This window comes from Myxocyprinus asiaticus, chromosome 47 (genome assembly GCF_019703515.2).
Source record: "Myxocyprinus asiaticus isolate MX2 ecotype Aquarium Trade chromosome 47, UBuf_Myxa_2, whole genome shotgun sequence".
NCBI lineage: Eukaryota > Metazoa > Chordata > Actinopteri > Cypriniformes > Catostomidae > Myxocyprinus > Myxocyprinus asiaticus.
The window spans coordinates 3,721,046-3,736,953 of record NC_059390.1 but is presented as its reverse complement, the minus strand read 5'-3'; the positions used below and the strand labels follow the sequence as shown (position 1 = coordinate 3,736,953).

General features: G+C 40.1%; 1 protein-coding gene across 2 annotated transcripts in view; it reads left to right on the top strand.

The window, feature by feature from the left end:
* Positions 1–9,830: 9,830 nt before the first annotated feature.
* LOC127436514 (FYVE, RhoGEF and PH domain-containing protein 4-like) overlaps positions 9,831–15,908 on the top strand; it is a 28,777-nt gene continuing 22,699 nt past the window's right edge. Inside the window, exon 1 of one of the 2 annotated variants that reach the window (XM_051690762.1) lies at positions 9,831–9,863. The gene's annotated coding sequence lies outside the window, so the exon portion shown is untranslated. The remainder of the gene's footprint in view (positions 9,864–15,908) is intronic. The other variant, XM_051690761.1, reaches the window with a different exon arrangement.

Below are 15,908 nucleotides of genomic sequence, written 5' to 3'. Positions count from 1 at the left end.
ACAAGGTCTATTATGGGTTCAATACAAGTTAAGCTCAACTGACCGAATTTTTGGCGTAATGCTGATTACCAAAAAATTTATTTAGGAAAATGTCATTTTCTTTGTTTCAGTGAGGCACTTATAATGGAAGTGAATGGGGCCAATTTTTGGAGGGTTTAAAGTCAGAAATGTGAAGCTTATAATTTTACAAAAGTGCTTATATTCATTCTTTAAAAAAAAAATAAAAATAAAAACTTGTGTATTATCTGAGCTGTAAAGTTGTTTAAATCGTCGTTTTAGGGTTTACAGTTAGGATGTCATGGCAAAAAAGTTGTAAAAATGGAAATAATTTTACACAGAAAGGGTGAGCAAGCAATTTTATCACATTAAATAATGTTAACACGTATACAGTTTACATTTTGTGGCTATACTTTTGAAACAGTGAGTATTTTAATGTTTATTGATTGCCCCCTTTCACTTCCATTGAAAGTACCGCGCTGCAACCCATGGGCGAGGGACGAGTCAAAATAATTTTTTGTGGTAATTAACATTGTGCCACACATGCGACTGAGATCAACTTGTATTGAACCGAAGTCCACTGTCGGCCATCTTTGAAACGCTCTAGGGGTGCTACTTCCCTTCTTGCCAGTGCAGCTCCTATTTACTTGAATGGGAAAAGACCAAAATCTGAAAAACGGTTGGTCAAGATTACAATCGAAGAACATATTTTAAATCAGCAATAAAATATGACAATACTAGTATAGTAAATTGTGCTTCTTTACCTCATATTACACAAAAAAAAAAAAAATGCAATTTCCCCGGTATAGCTAATGCGCATGCGCGTTCTAGAGTTGACATAAAGGTGATGACTGTATCTAAAAGGTGATTGGCTCTTTTACCTGTAAGGCGGGACTTCCTTACTACGTCCGTTGACCGTTGGGCGCTCCAATTTCTCCCATTCATTTTAATATGAATATCCGTCTTTGCTAAATAGTCTCTGATTGAACCCTTTAAGCGTTTCCCTCAAAGGGGCGGAGTTATGTTATGATTGCGTGAACTGTCGTCTGCTGCGCGCTTTTGCGGCAAACGTAACAAGAAGGCGCAACAACGCGAGTTGTGTTCATACTTAACTGAGGATTGCAAAAATATATATATATATTTATATATTATTAGATACGTGTTTGGAAGAGTAGCCTAAATATTGACGATCTGAAATGTGTGAGAAGGTGAAGAGAAACGTCAAAAATGCGTATGATGTGGAGGAGTTCAGACGCATCGCGGTGAGGAGAAGATCTGGGCAAATCAATGGAGAGCAGCAAATCAGACCCAAATCCATTTCTGGTGAGACATCTTTAGAGTCGTTTTACAATTCTTTACTGGGACAGTGACTCTCAGCTTTTAAAAATGTGGTTTTCGAGCTTTGTGCTCTGAAGTGTGACACAACATTGCGAATGAATTACTGATGTCTGTGTTGTCTCGAGACAAATCAAGTGTGTCTTGTGCTTTTATAGAGAAGAGGCATTCTTGTGACCAGTTTACATAGTCATGTCATGAGCAGAGAGTGTGTTCAAATGTATTTTCAAAATGTTTAATTATTTGCTGAAAAAAAAGTTTACTTTTCTATGATAAACTGTTTTCTTTCTCTTTTTCAACCAGTGTCTGTTGGCTCTCCCTGCTGAAAAAAAAAAAGATGAAGAAAAAAAAGAAGCTTAAACCAGCTTAGAGGTGTTGGCTGGTTTAAGCTGGTTTTACAGTGGCCAAATCAACCAATCAGGCTGTGCGACCAGGTACAATCAGCCAAACAGTTTAGGCGGTTTTTCCTATTTTTTTTTTTTTTTTTTTAGCAGGAGACCTTTTTTCATTTCGAACCTTCCTTTCAAAAATAAATAACAAATAAAAATAAAATTGCAATATGAAAACTAAGTACTAATAGTGTTTGATGCTATTTGCACCCCTAAATAAATTCAGTACTAACATACAGTTTTAGTACCCTAAACCTAACCCTGCCCTTCCCTTTAAAATTAACCATGGTTTTACTACAGTAACATTAGTATCACCATGGTGTTTTGTAGTAAAATCATAGTAACCACAAAAATAAAACATGGTTACTACTGTATATTTGCACCATATTACTGTAGTAACATTATGGTTAATTGCATTACATCAATGGCCAAAAAGCATGGTTACTACAATACTGCTATAGTAAAACCATGTTTTTTGGGGGGGATTTTTCCCCTTTTTCTCCCAATTTGGAATGCCCAATTCCCAATGTGCTTTTAAGTCCTCGTGGTCGCGTAGTGATTCGCCTCAATCCGGTGGCGGAGGATGAATCCCAGTTGCCTCCCCGTCTGAGACCGTCAACCCGCGCAACTTATCACATGGCTTGTTGAGTGCATTGCCACGGAGACATAGCGCATGTGGAGGCTTCACGCCATCCACCGTGGCAACCACGCTCAACTCACCACGCGCCCCACCGAGAATGAACCACATTATAGCGACCACAAGGAGGTTACCCCATGTGACTCTACCCTCCCTAGCAACCGGGCCAATTTGGTTGCTTAGGAGACCTGGCTGGAGTCACTCGGAACGCCCTGGGATTCGGAATTTTACCTGGATCCAGTGGCGTAGCCAAGGGTATTAGAGATTATTATTTGATTTCAAATGTATATTTATGAAGTAGTTCAAAAAATGCATAAAGTCTGATTTCTGGAAGTGTGAAAGAACTGTTCGAATGTGCTGCATCTCTGTTGTTAAGGAAAATTTGTTAAAAAAAAAAAAAAACCTGGGCGGAAACTTGATACATCCATTTTTTTTTTTTATTTTTATTGAGGCCCACCCAAAAGTAATTTCCTGGCTACGCCCTTGCCTGGATCAAACCTTTCAACTCCCCGACCTTACCGTGACCAAATCACTGTGAGGAAATCAACCTTTATATTCATTTTTCATGTATTATTGTATTAATGTACGGTAAGTAGTATTAAAGGAAATACAAAGAGTCGAAACAGGAAACAGGATGGCAAAAAGTTGGACCCGAACTCATCCACGCAAAAACAGCACATCATTACACCCCACACCACAGCAGTGACTGTAGGGGTGCAGTTTTTCTTTGTTTCCACCAGACTATTGGAGTGCAAATAGCCGCACTGTGTGGCAGGTGCTATTTACACCTAGTGCAAATAATCACTCGCTTAAAAAAAAAAAAACTGAGACCTGAGCATGCATTTTGCAGTATAAATTCAGCAAGTGAGGGTCTTGATCTGGAATGCATCATGTGTTTATGTTGCATCTAAATGAAATGATTACTGCGAATGATACTAATCATTAAAACAGATAACGCTATTGTGGGTCATGGGTTGAGGAGATGTTTTGATGTAGCTTTTTCCACAGAGCACGCAGTTATTTAGACCAGGGGTTTTTCAAACTGGGGTCTGGGGCCACAAGGGGGTACTAAGGGGTCAGTGAAAAAATAAAATAAAATGTCTTGTTGGAAATCATGAGATTTATCATGGATATTTTATTCTATTGAAACCCATAGTTTGTAACTGTAAGAAATAATAAATAAATAAATAATATGCATAATCTATAGGTTTGTGATGGAAAAATGTTTCTTGAACCTTTAGCTTGACAATGGGGGCTGTGGGGTTGTAAGGCCATATTCTTAGTAAAGCTGCTTTGGAACAATACTATTAATTGTGAACAAATTTGTAAAAAAAGAAAAAAAAATGTACAAATACATATACTTTTTATTTGAAAACGTTTCTCTTCAGGTTACAAATATTAATAGTGGAAATAAGATAAGAAAAATATACACTATAACTTATATAATTTAGGGAGATAATATTTTAATCTCTTTTTTTGGCTTTAGCACAATGACAATATAAAAGCCAATTGTTTAATTTCACTAACATGTTATCTTTGCAATATCACAAGTTTTTTCTCACACAATAAAATTTCATGTATATTCTTTATAAATGAAACTATAAACCTGGCTTTATATTTTTGGAAGGGGGCCCCATGCAATGGTATCATGATATTGAAGGTCCATGGCATTGAAAAGTTTGAAAACCACTGATTTAGACTGCACAGTTAGGAGCCCTTACCATTATTGTCATAATATTTACACTATGTGTATAACTATGTGGTGCACTGGTGTTGCAAAAATCTCATAAAATACCATAAAGTAAGTTTCTGTATTAGATTGACAGGTGTAACTGCCTTTGTTTGAAAATGTAAGAACAACTTTCCGCCAATAGAGGGCATCACAAGAACTTCATATTCTTCATACATGAACTTCAGAGCTGCCTGAGTGAACACGCTTGGGCTGAGTTCAGAATTGCTGTTTAAAGTCAGAAATAGTATGAGTAGTATGGCAGTATGCGATTCCGGAGTCAGCCTCAAACTTTTCGTGACGCAAAAGGGGCCAAATAAACTGCTTGTGACAAGGAGGAGTGTGTGGTCGGGCTGTGAGTGTGCGTGCCTGGTGTTGAGTGGCCCAATCAGCGGGGGAGAGAGAAGAGGAGTTGGGAGTGCTGGGGAGAGAGAGAGAGACACATGGAGCTGTGTGTGTGTGTCGTCCTGTTATTATGTTGCAGTTCAGTGTTTTAAATTATTATTAAAGTCTTGTTAAATGTTAATCTTGTTCCTGCTTCCTCCTTTCCCGATGAACAAGAGGCTTGTCTGCCACGTTGGTGCCGAAACCCGGGACTGGAGGAAGACGCGCCATCAGAGAGCCCTCGCCACTGATTGGGCACTCAACGCCAGGCGCGCACACTCACAGCCCGGCCACGCCCTCCTCCTCGTCACAATGCTAGTTTAGGCCTGCCATTTACTATCCCGTCAACCATGCGAGATATGATTTCAAATGATTTTGAATTGACTATAATTGTTCATGTGCTGTAGGTTATCTAAAATAACATGCCTCTAGTTCTCATTCTAATAGATATTAGATAATGTGTTTTGTCTGTCCTCTGCATGTACAAAATTATAAATGTAAAGAACTAACATCTGAGCTGCACAATTTATGGTCTATTGTAAGGTTACATGACCTAATGTGGAAGAAACAAGTCTTTAGGAAATTGCAAAATGCCCAGTTTAAGAAATGTTCTCAATCTGAAGCCCTTAATTCTTTTATTTTTTAAAAGAAGGGGGGGCTTTAAAGTTACTTAGTTTTAGTTTGGATTTTGTAAGAATGCAATTTTGAGATGGTCACCTGATGCCATGTGAAGATCAGACATGTGAACGGCGAGCTCTGCGCACTTTGCTAGTTTTAATACCTTTTATGACATAAACCGGTGAGATTCGATACACTCTGTCCATAACTGTTCTAGGAGGACAATATGTCAAAGAATTCAAAAGATGCTGAACTTGTCGGCAATGCTGACGAAGGTCGATCGATCACTGCCAAGGAGGCGAAGATTACTGAAGTGGTCACAAGAATGGGGGATGTCGAGAAACGGATAGATTATCTGGAGTCATCGGAGAAGGAATTATCTGCTAATCCACTAGCGACCAAGGTGGATTTGGAGCATGTCTGGGAGAAGTTGGAGGACATGGAAAACCATAGCCGGCGGAATAACGTCCATATATATCGTGGTAGTCCCAGAGGGAGTGGAGGGACAGGATATGGTGGGATTCCTGGATGGGCACTTTCCGAGTCTGCTCGACATAGCAGGCCATAAGCTTGAAATCAAGCGAGCTCACAGGGTTGGCGATCCATGGAAGGAGACAGGTCCCAAACAATTCTGACCAAATTTCTGAGATCATCCGATAAAGATCTTGTTACGTGAGGCGAGGTGTAAAGGAAGGCTTTCTTGGAAGAACCACAGCATTTTCTTGTTCCCAGACTTGACGAGAGAAACGTGAATGATTCAAGGATGCAAGAAAATTTTTCATCAACGGAAGGTCGCTTTTGCTCTTATATTCCCGTCCAAATTGAGAATAGATGCTAAGGATGGCCGTAAAACATTCACATGCCCACAGCAAGTGATGTCCTTCATAAAGTCAATGGAGTAAGTCATCTTGTGGTACTCGCATTGCAGCCGAGTGGACCGGCTCGCTGAACATTCACTTGACTGTTTGAAGATTATGCGCACTCTTTTTGTGCCGGTTCCGCCTAGCGGCTGGAGATTATTTTGTAGAGCAACACATCTTGTGGACAGTTTTGTGGATTTTTTTTTATATCCAAGTCCCTCATTTCATCTGTCTTTGATTGCTCAATTGGAAACATTTTAGTCTCAGATCATGCCGTGGTTTGTTTAGAGGTGCTGCCACATATGAAGAAAAGGAAATCATATAGTTGGTGCTTTGATGTGTCCCTCTTGCAAAATCCTGAATTCCAAAAAATGCTAAAGGCTGAAATCAGTGTCTATATGGAGACCAACTGGTCATTAGTATCCTCTGTGAGCATGGCTTGAGAGGTACTTAAGGTGGTTCTTAGGGGCCGGATTATACAGTATGCCGCATTCAGAAAAATCCAAAGCACGAGAACTCGTGGAATTGGAAGGGAATATTAGAAATGCTGAGGCAGAGCTGAAGCGCCGAATGTCGTCTAATGGCCTCAGAGAACTGACCCAATTGAAATGCAGATATAACACTATTTTGTCACGGAAGGTGGAGTTTTGGCTATTCAGGGCAAGACAGTCATACTGTGAGTCGGGGGACAAAGCAGGGAAGATTTTGGCTAGATATATAAAACAGAGAGAGTCTTTTTCTTCCATTCCCTCAGTGAAATCTGCTGGTGGTAAAATATTTACCTCGCCCATTGATATTAATAATGCTTTTAAAGAATTCTATCTTTATCTTTATAGTTCCACATCTTCGTCTGCTGAAGAGGATATTAGAAACTTTGTGGAACCATTAGAACTTCCTAAACTGTCAGCTGAGTAAATAAATTCTCTTGATTCTGAGATAACCTTGGAGGAGATTGGTGAGGTAATTAAAGACTTGTGTACAGGCAAGGCTCCGGGCCAGATGGCTTTGCCGTTTAATTTTTTTAGATCTTATGCTACAGAACTGGCTCCACTTTTGCTAGAAGTTTATACGGAATCATTAAAGAATGGAAAGCTTCCACCAACCATGACGCAAGCCCAAATCAGTCTGATTCGTAAAAAGGACAAAGATCCAAGCGAGTGTAAGAGTTACCGTCCAATTTCCCTGATCCAGCTAGACATTAAAATATTGTCAATTTTGGCTAACCGATTAAATAAAGTTTTGACATCTCTTATACATGTATATCAAGTGGGGTTTATTCAGGGCCGTAGCTCTTCTGATAATATTAGGTGTTTCATCAATATCATGTGGTCACTGGCGAATGATCAGACTCCGGTCGCTGCCATCTCACTTGATGCCGAAAAGGCATTTGATATGGTAGAATGGGATTATCTTTTTAAGATTTTGGAATTGTATGGGTTCGGGAATACTATTATTGATTTGAATAAGTTACTTTACAGACACCCGGTAGTGGCGGTACAAACAAATGGATTAATTTCAGATTATTTTACTCTGGATAGGGCCCCCGGCAGGGTTGCCCTCTTTCCCTTTTATTGTTCTGTCTTGCCTTGGAACCATTAGCAGCCGCGATAAGAAAGGAGGATGATTTTCCAGGGGTGGTGGCAGGAGGTGTGGCGCATAAGCTTTTGCTTTACGCAGATGATATTTTATTATTCGTCTCTGACCCCAGTAGATCTATGCATTGCCTCCACAGAATTATTAATTCCTTTTCTAAGTTCTCAGGATACAGAGTTAATTGGTCTAAATCTGAAGCTTTGGTTCTGACAGCGTACTGTCCAGTAACGGCTTTTCAACCAGGCGCCTTTCAGTGGACCAAACAGGGCATTAAGTATTTGGGTATTTTATTCCCAGCAAATTTGTGTGATTTAGTTAGTCAATTTTGACCCATTAATAAAAAGGTTTTCGAGTGATATGGGAGGTGGGCTTCATTACCTTTATCTATGATTGGGAAGGTTTATGTTATTAAAATGAATTGTATTCCAAAATTCAACTAGCTGCTACAGTTTCTCCCTATAGATGTCCCCCTCTCTTATTTCAAGCAATTTGATAGCATAGCGAAGTCCTTCATTTGAAATGGTCAACGTCCCAGATAACACTTACTATGTAATCGTAAATTATATAGGCCAGTTGACAAAGGTGGGCTAGGCCTACTCAAGATTTTGTTTTATTATTATGCATTCGGTCTCAGACATTTGGCTCATTGGTCGGTTCCACCTGAGAGAGCCCCTCCCTGGTTTTGTATTGAACAGGAAGTTCTTGCCCCTATTTCGCCATTGCAAAGCCTTTCTATCAAACTAACAGGAGAAGTTTAGTTACACCCCATTATCTTGCATTTGCACTCAGTATGGACAAAATTGTCCAGAGTGTTTAATTCGGACATTTATTTAAATGTAGCCTCGAGCATATGGCTGAACCCAAAATTATGTATTAATAAATCCCCTTTCTGCTGGACAGAGTGGATTGAGAGGGAGGTTAATACGCTCAGTGACCTATATGAGAGTGGACTGTTGAGATCCTTTGACAATATGGTTCAACATTTTGGGATTCTGTTCTTTAGGTATTTACAGCTGCACCACCTGCTCTGTACTATTTTTGGGAGTAGCATACACCACTCTAAAGCGGCAGATACTCAGGGAGAGGTGATTACTGCTTTTGGAAAAGGTCATGAGGCATCAGTGTATTACTCCCTGCTAATTCAGAATCTGGGGGACGGAGCTTTGGCTTCTCTCAAGAGATTATTGGATAAAGATCTAAACTTGGTATTGGAGGAGGGAGTGTGGGCTAGGATTCTACAAAACATCAAGTCTACATCTAGAGATGCAAGGGTGCGACTTATGCAATTTAAGATTTTACATAGATTCTATTGGACCCCCATCTAGATTGAATAGGCTTGGTCTGAAAGACAAACCCACCTGCTGGCGATGCCAATCAGAAGATGGGGACACAACCCATGTTTTTTGGTGGTGTGTTCAGATCCAAGAATTTTGGTTGAGGGTTCAGAGTTTTATGTGTGACGTATTGGGCACTCAATTTTAATTTTACCCCAGACTCTGTATTTTAGGCGATGGGGCGGTCGTTAATTTAGGGGATGAATACATAAAAAATTGGGTCCTAGCCAGTGTTATGATCAGCAGACAGATTTTTCTTAGGGGATGGAAGGCGATTGGAGCGCCCTCATTTCAAGAGTGGTGCACAGAGATTGGGAGGGTGGTGGCATTCGAGGAAATGTCATGGAGAAAGCTGGGCAACTTAGATTAATTTTATAAAAAATGGGGCAGCTATTTGGCCTTCTTGGAGGGCTCTCGGGGAGGGGCAGTGGAGAGAGAAGTGTAGTTTTAAATGTGTTTTTTTTTTTTTTTTTTTTATATATATATATATTATATACACACACACACACACACACACATATATACATATATATATATATATGTATATATATATAATATGTGTGTGTGTGTGTGTGTGTATATATATATATATATATATATATATATATATATATATAAATAATATATTTTGTGTGTGTGTATACTCAAGTGTGACCACAGGGATATTTGTTGAGGGTCAGGGTGGGGTTGGAGATTGGGAGAGGGAAAGGGAATAATGGGGGCTAAATGTTGATTTTTCTTTGTCAATTGTGTGAATCAATAAAAAGTGTTAATCAGAAAAAAGAATGCAATTTTGAAAATGGGTTTTCAGTGTCGGCAGTTTCTTGCATGATAAATCCATTTTGTTTCTCTGTCATACACATGCTTTATGCCGAAAAAGGGAAATACTATGAGCTGGTAGAGAAGGGAAGGCAAACTGTTATCTGGGGAATCATGTGCACATTGTACAAACACAATTCAAGAGAGCAGTGTGTAAGTGGAGATCAGGTTAGTGTGTGTGCATTTGCGTTTCAGTTTTTACCTCTACATATATTGTATACCACTGATGTAGTCCAGTTAATGCATTCAGTATGTAAAGTTTTAAATATGCAACATTTCTTTATTCCATTGCTGCTTGTAAAAATCTGAGAAATATGAATATGATGATATTTACATAAATGCAAAATATGGATACCGACAGGGTGATGAGGACCCTGGGCGGGTCTTGTAGCACTCTAAATGGACATAAGATTGATTGAGTTTATTTTATTATGTGAAAAGAAAAAGACTGTGAAGGGATATAAAAGATATGAAACTACAGTAGCACAGCTATGAAGGGAATTAGTTGTGTGGAACTGTTATTAATTATATGGTTTAGCGGTCATTGTACACAAATATCTGAGTTGTGTAATAGTCTGAAAAAAAAAAAAAACTTGTATTTGAGTATTAACAAGCAATGTAACTTTATATATATATATATATATATATATATATAAATATTCCGGGTTCAATACATTTTAATCTCAATTGACAGCATTTGTGGCATAATGTTGATCATCAAAATTAGCTTCGACTCATGTTATCATGTTAACGCACATTGTTTATGTCTTGTGGTTGTACTTTTGAAACTGTGTGTACTGGCTCCATTCACTGCCATTGGTAGTGTCTCACTGTACCCCGATTTTTGCTTTTTTTTTTTTATATATATATAAAGGAAAGGAGGGATGGATAAAAAATTTTTTTGTGATAATCTGCATAATTCCACAAATGTTTTTGATTGATCTTAACTTGTATTAAACCCAGAGTGATTCGCTTATTATAAACCGAGCTTTGAGCATTTTGAAGTTTCGGTTTAAATTCTCATGAAATTGAGAGTTTGTGGATTCAGGAACTTCTCCTTGCAAAGGTTTATAAATTAAAGGGACACAGAGAGGGACCTTTGTCATGGACTCTGAGTTGAGGAACTGAGAAATGACACTGGATGTTTATGACAGCCAGCAGCAGAGGCTTCCACAAGATCATTTAGAGACAGTTAACCACAGTGAAACATGCCTGAGCTGTGTATTTGTTTTCATTTTTCATCAACATTTTAAAAAACAATGGCAGAATGTCTTTAGACCAGGGAGACCGGGGCTATTTGTCACACTTTTTACTCACTTTTTTGACCACTTCCATCAAATGCATACTAACTTGAATACTTGAATGAATACTTTATTGATTGTACATAAATTAAACATCTGGTGGTGTTGGTTCATCGTCTGCCAGGCAACAACCTCAAATATCACTTTGAAAAACCCCTAATCCTCAGTATGAGCAAGAGTAACAGTGATTCTTGCTTTGGCAAATACCACTAATTAAGAAATGTACAACTCAATTAGCATAAATGGTTTCTGCATGACGTACCTGTTGGAGGAAGCATTGGTGAGACCGAGTACTCCACGTTCTAGAGCACAGAACAAATAGACAAAAACAATGGATGTAGAGATAACTAAAAGGCAAAGCTGTCACACGAGAAGTGGAGCTGGGGATGGAGGAGGATGTTAAGTGTAGCTTGCATCCATGCAATAGAAAGGCATCTGACAGAATGAATGAAGGGAGGACTTAAGGACCGCTTTGAGTTTTTTTTTTTTTTTTTTTTCTTCTCCCCAATTTGGAATGTCCAATTCCCAATGCGCTCTAAAGCTGTGTTCACACTGCTAGCGACATCGCACGAGACAGCAACACGATCCTATTCATTTTCAATGAGAGCACAGCGACTTCCGGCAACACGAGCTGTCGTTGCCGTTGGCGACAGAGATCGCCATGGAGAGCGACAAGACAAGTTGAGAAAATGTAAACTATGCAAATGACGAGCAACATTCACAAGCGACTGCCAATGAGAGCGAAGACAGCAGAGCTCACGTCATCTATCTCCTGGCAGACTGGGGACGAGTGCATGCAAGACAGAAGTTTCAGCGTCGTGAGGGATTTTTACTGTTCTATATAATTTGTCTGTAACCACATGCATGGATATAATAAAACGATGCGTGGAAAAGCGTGTCAGAAACGGTCTGCATTCCGTGTGAGTTTGATTCATTCATTCATGATAAATTGATTGTCTTATCAATGATTTAATACACTGAACACTGCTGCACATTTTATAAAACACTCTACACTGCAGAATGTACAATTTTAGAGACAAGAGAACTGATTCCTTGTCAAACTGTAATGATATCTTAATTTAACCAGTATTAGGTCTCATCCGTGATCAAATTTTTAAACGTTATTGCCAGACGTGCAGTCCTCCAATAAAGTTACAGCAACAAACAGTAGGAACGGCCACTAGCGACACAGATCGCAGAGTCTAGCGACAGCAAGCCACATAGTTGCTGGCAGTGTGAACGCAGCTTAAGTCCTTGTGGTGGTGTAGTGACTTGCCTCAATCTGTGTGGGAGGATAAATCTCAGTTGCCGCCTCGTCTGAGACCGTCAATCCGCACATCACGTGGCTTGTTGAGCATGTTACCGCGGAGACATAGCGCATTTGGAGGCTTCACGCTATTCTCCGCGGCATCCACGCACAGCTCACCATGCGCCCCACTGAGAGCGACCCACATTATAGCGACCATGAGGAGGTTACCCCATGTGACTCTACCCTCCCTAGCAACCGGGCCAATTTGGTTGCTTAGGAGACCTGGCTGGAGTCACTCAGCACGCCCTGGATTTGAACTCGCGACTCCAGGGGTGGTAGTTTGATTGGATTCTTAATTGTATTGGTTGTTGTCATGATCACCTAAACATCAGCTGATTGCAAGCTGATAAACATGACCTGCCTGAACTGATGTTATGCTTGATTTCTGAAATAGGATTTCTGTATAGACGCAAACCTTAAAGTCTTTGCTACAAAACACCTTGGGAACATTTCCACAGTCAATGACATGGCACTCTTTTTTTTTTTTTTTTCCCAGATCTTTTATGTTTTTAAAAAATACATAAAATACATGTACACACACACACATATATATATATATACATATACACACATACAGGTGCATCTCAATAAATTAGAATGTCGTGGAAAAGTTCATTTATTTCAGTAATTCAACTCAAATTGTGAAACTTGTGTATTAAATAAATTCAGTGCACACAGACTGAAGTAGTTTAAGTCTTTGGTTCTTTTAATTGTGATGATTTTGGCTCACATTTAACAAAAACCCACCAATTCACTGTCTCAAAAAATTAGAATATGGTGACATGCCAATCGGCTAATCAACTCAAAACACCTGCAAAGGTTTCCTGAGCCTTCAAAATGGTCTCTCAGTTTGGTTCACTAGGCTACACAATCATGGGGAAGACTGCTGATCTGACAGTTGTACAGAAGACAATCATTGACACCCTTCACAAGGAGGGTAAGCCACAAACATTCATTGCCAAAGAAGCTGGCTGTTCACAGAGTGCTGTATCCAAGCACGTTAACAGAAAGTTGAGTGGAAGGAAAAAGTGTGGAAGAAAAAGATGCACAACCAACCGAGAGAACCGCAGCCTTATGAGGATTGTCAAGCAAAATCGATTCAAGAATTTGGGTGAACTTCACAAGGAATGGACTGAGGCTGGGGTCAAGGCATCAAGAGCCACCACACACAGACGTGTCAAGGAGTTTGGCTACAGTTGTCGTATTCCTCTTGTTAAGCCACTCCTGAACCACAGACAACGTCAGAGGCGTCTTAAATGGGCTAAGGAGAAGAAGAACTGGACTGTTGCCCAGTGGTCCAAAATCCTCTTTTCAGATGAGAGCAAGTTTTGTATTTCATTTGGAAACCAAGGTCCTAGTGTCTGGAGGAAGGGTGGAGAAGCTCATAGCCCAAGTTGCTTGAAGTCCAGTGTTAAGTTTCCACAGTCTGTGATGATTTGGGGTGCAATGTCATCTGCTGGTGTTGGTCCATTGTGTTTTTTGAAAACCAAAGTCACTGCACCCGTTTACCAAGACATTTTGGAGCACTTCATGCTTCCTTCTGCTGACCAGCTTTTTAAAGATGCTGATTTCATTTTCCAGCAGGATTTGGCACCTGCCCACACTGCCAAAAGCACCAAAAGTTGGTTAAATGACCATGGTGTTGGTGTGCTTGACTGGCCAGCAAACTCACCAGACCTGAACCCCATAGAGAATCTATGGGGTATTGTCAAGAGGAAAATGAGAAACAAGAGACCAAAAAATGCAGATGAGCTGAAGGCCACTGTCAAAGAAACCTGGGCTTCCATACCACCTCAGCAGTGCCACAAACTGATCACCTCCATGCCACGCCGAATTGAGGCAGTAATTAAAGCAAAAGGAGCCCCTACCAAGTATTGAGTACACATACAGTAAATGAACATACTTTCCAGAAGGCCAACAATTCACTAAAAATGTTTTTTTTATTGGTCTTATGATGTATTCTAATTTTTTGAGATAGTGAATTGGTGGGTTTTTGTTAAATGTGAGCCAAAATCACCACAATTAAAAGAACCAAAGACTTAAACTACTTCAGTCTGTGTGCATTGAATTTATTTAATACACGAGTTTCACAATTTGAGTTGAATTACTGAAATAAATGAACTTTTCCACGACATTCTAATTTATTGAGATGCACCTGTATATATACATATACACACATATATATACACAGTGCATCCGGAAAGTATTCACAGCGCTTCACTTTTTCCACATTTTGTTATGTTACAGCCTTATTCCAAAATGGATTAAATTTGTTATTTTCCTCAAAGTTCTACAAACAATACCCCATAATGACAACCTGAAAGAAGTTTGTTTGAAATCTTTGCAAATGTATTAAAAATAAAAAACGAAAGAAAAAAAATCACACATACATAAGTATTCACAGCCTTTGCTCAATACTTTGTTGAAGCACCTTTGGCACCAATTACAGCCTCAAGTCTTTTTGAGTATAATGCTACAAGCTTGGCACACCTATTTTTGGGCAGTTTCTCCCATTCTTCTTTGCAGGACCTCTCAAGCTTTATCAGGTTGGATGGGGAGCGTCGGTGTACAGCCATTTTCAGATCTCTCCAGAGATGTTCAATCGGGTTCAAGTCTGGGCTCTGGCTGGGCCACTCAAGGACATGGCGTTGTCCCGTAGCCACTCCTTTGTTATCTTGGCTGTGTGCTTAGGGTCGTTGTCCTGTTGAAAGATGAACCTTGACCCCAGTCTGAGGTCCAGAGCACTCTGGAGCAGGTTTTCATCAAGGATGTCTCTGTATATTGCTGCATTTATCTTTCCCTCGATCCTGACTAGTCTCTCAGTTCCTGCCGCTGAAAAACATCCCCACAGCATGATGCTGCCACCACCATGCTTCACTGTAGGAATGGTATTGGCCAGGTGATGAGCGGTGCCTGGTTCAATCTTTGTTTCTCATGGTCCGAGAGTCCTTCAGGTGCCTTTTGGCAAACTCCAGGCAGACTGTCATGTGCCTTTTACTGAGGAGTGGCTTCCGTCTGGCCACTCTACCATTCAGGCCTGATTGGTGGAGTGCTGCAGAGATGGTTGTTCTTCTGGAAGGTTCTCCTCTCTCCACAGAGAAATGCTGGAGCTCTGTCAGAGTGACCATCGGGTTCTTGGTCACCTCCCTGACTAAGGCCCTTTTCCTCCGATCACTCAGTTTGGCCGGGCGGCCAGCTCTAGGAAGAGTCCTGGTGGTTCCAAACTTCTTCCATTTACGGATGATGGAGGCCACTGTGCTCATTGGGACCTTCAATGCTGCAGAAGTTTTTCTGCACCCTTCCCCAGATCTGTGCCTCGATACAATCCTGTCTCGGAGGTCTACAGACAATTCCTTGGACTTCATGGCTTGGTTTGTGCTCTGACATGCACTGTTAACTGTGGGACCTTATATAGACAGGTGTGTGCCTTTCCAAATCATGTCCAATCAACTGAATTTACCACAAGTGGACTCCAATCAAGTTGTAGAAACATCTCAAGGATGATCAGTGGAAACAGGATGCACCTGAGCTCAATTTTGAGTGTCATGGCAAAGGCTGTGAATACTTATGTACATGTGATTTTTCTTTTTTTTTTTTTTCTTT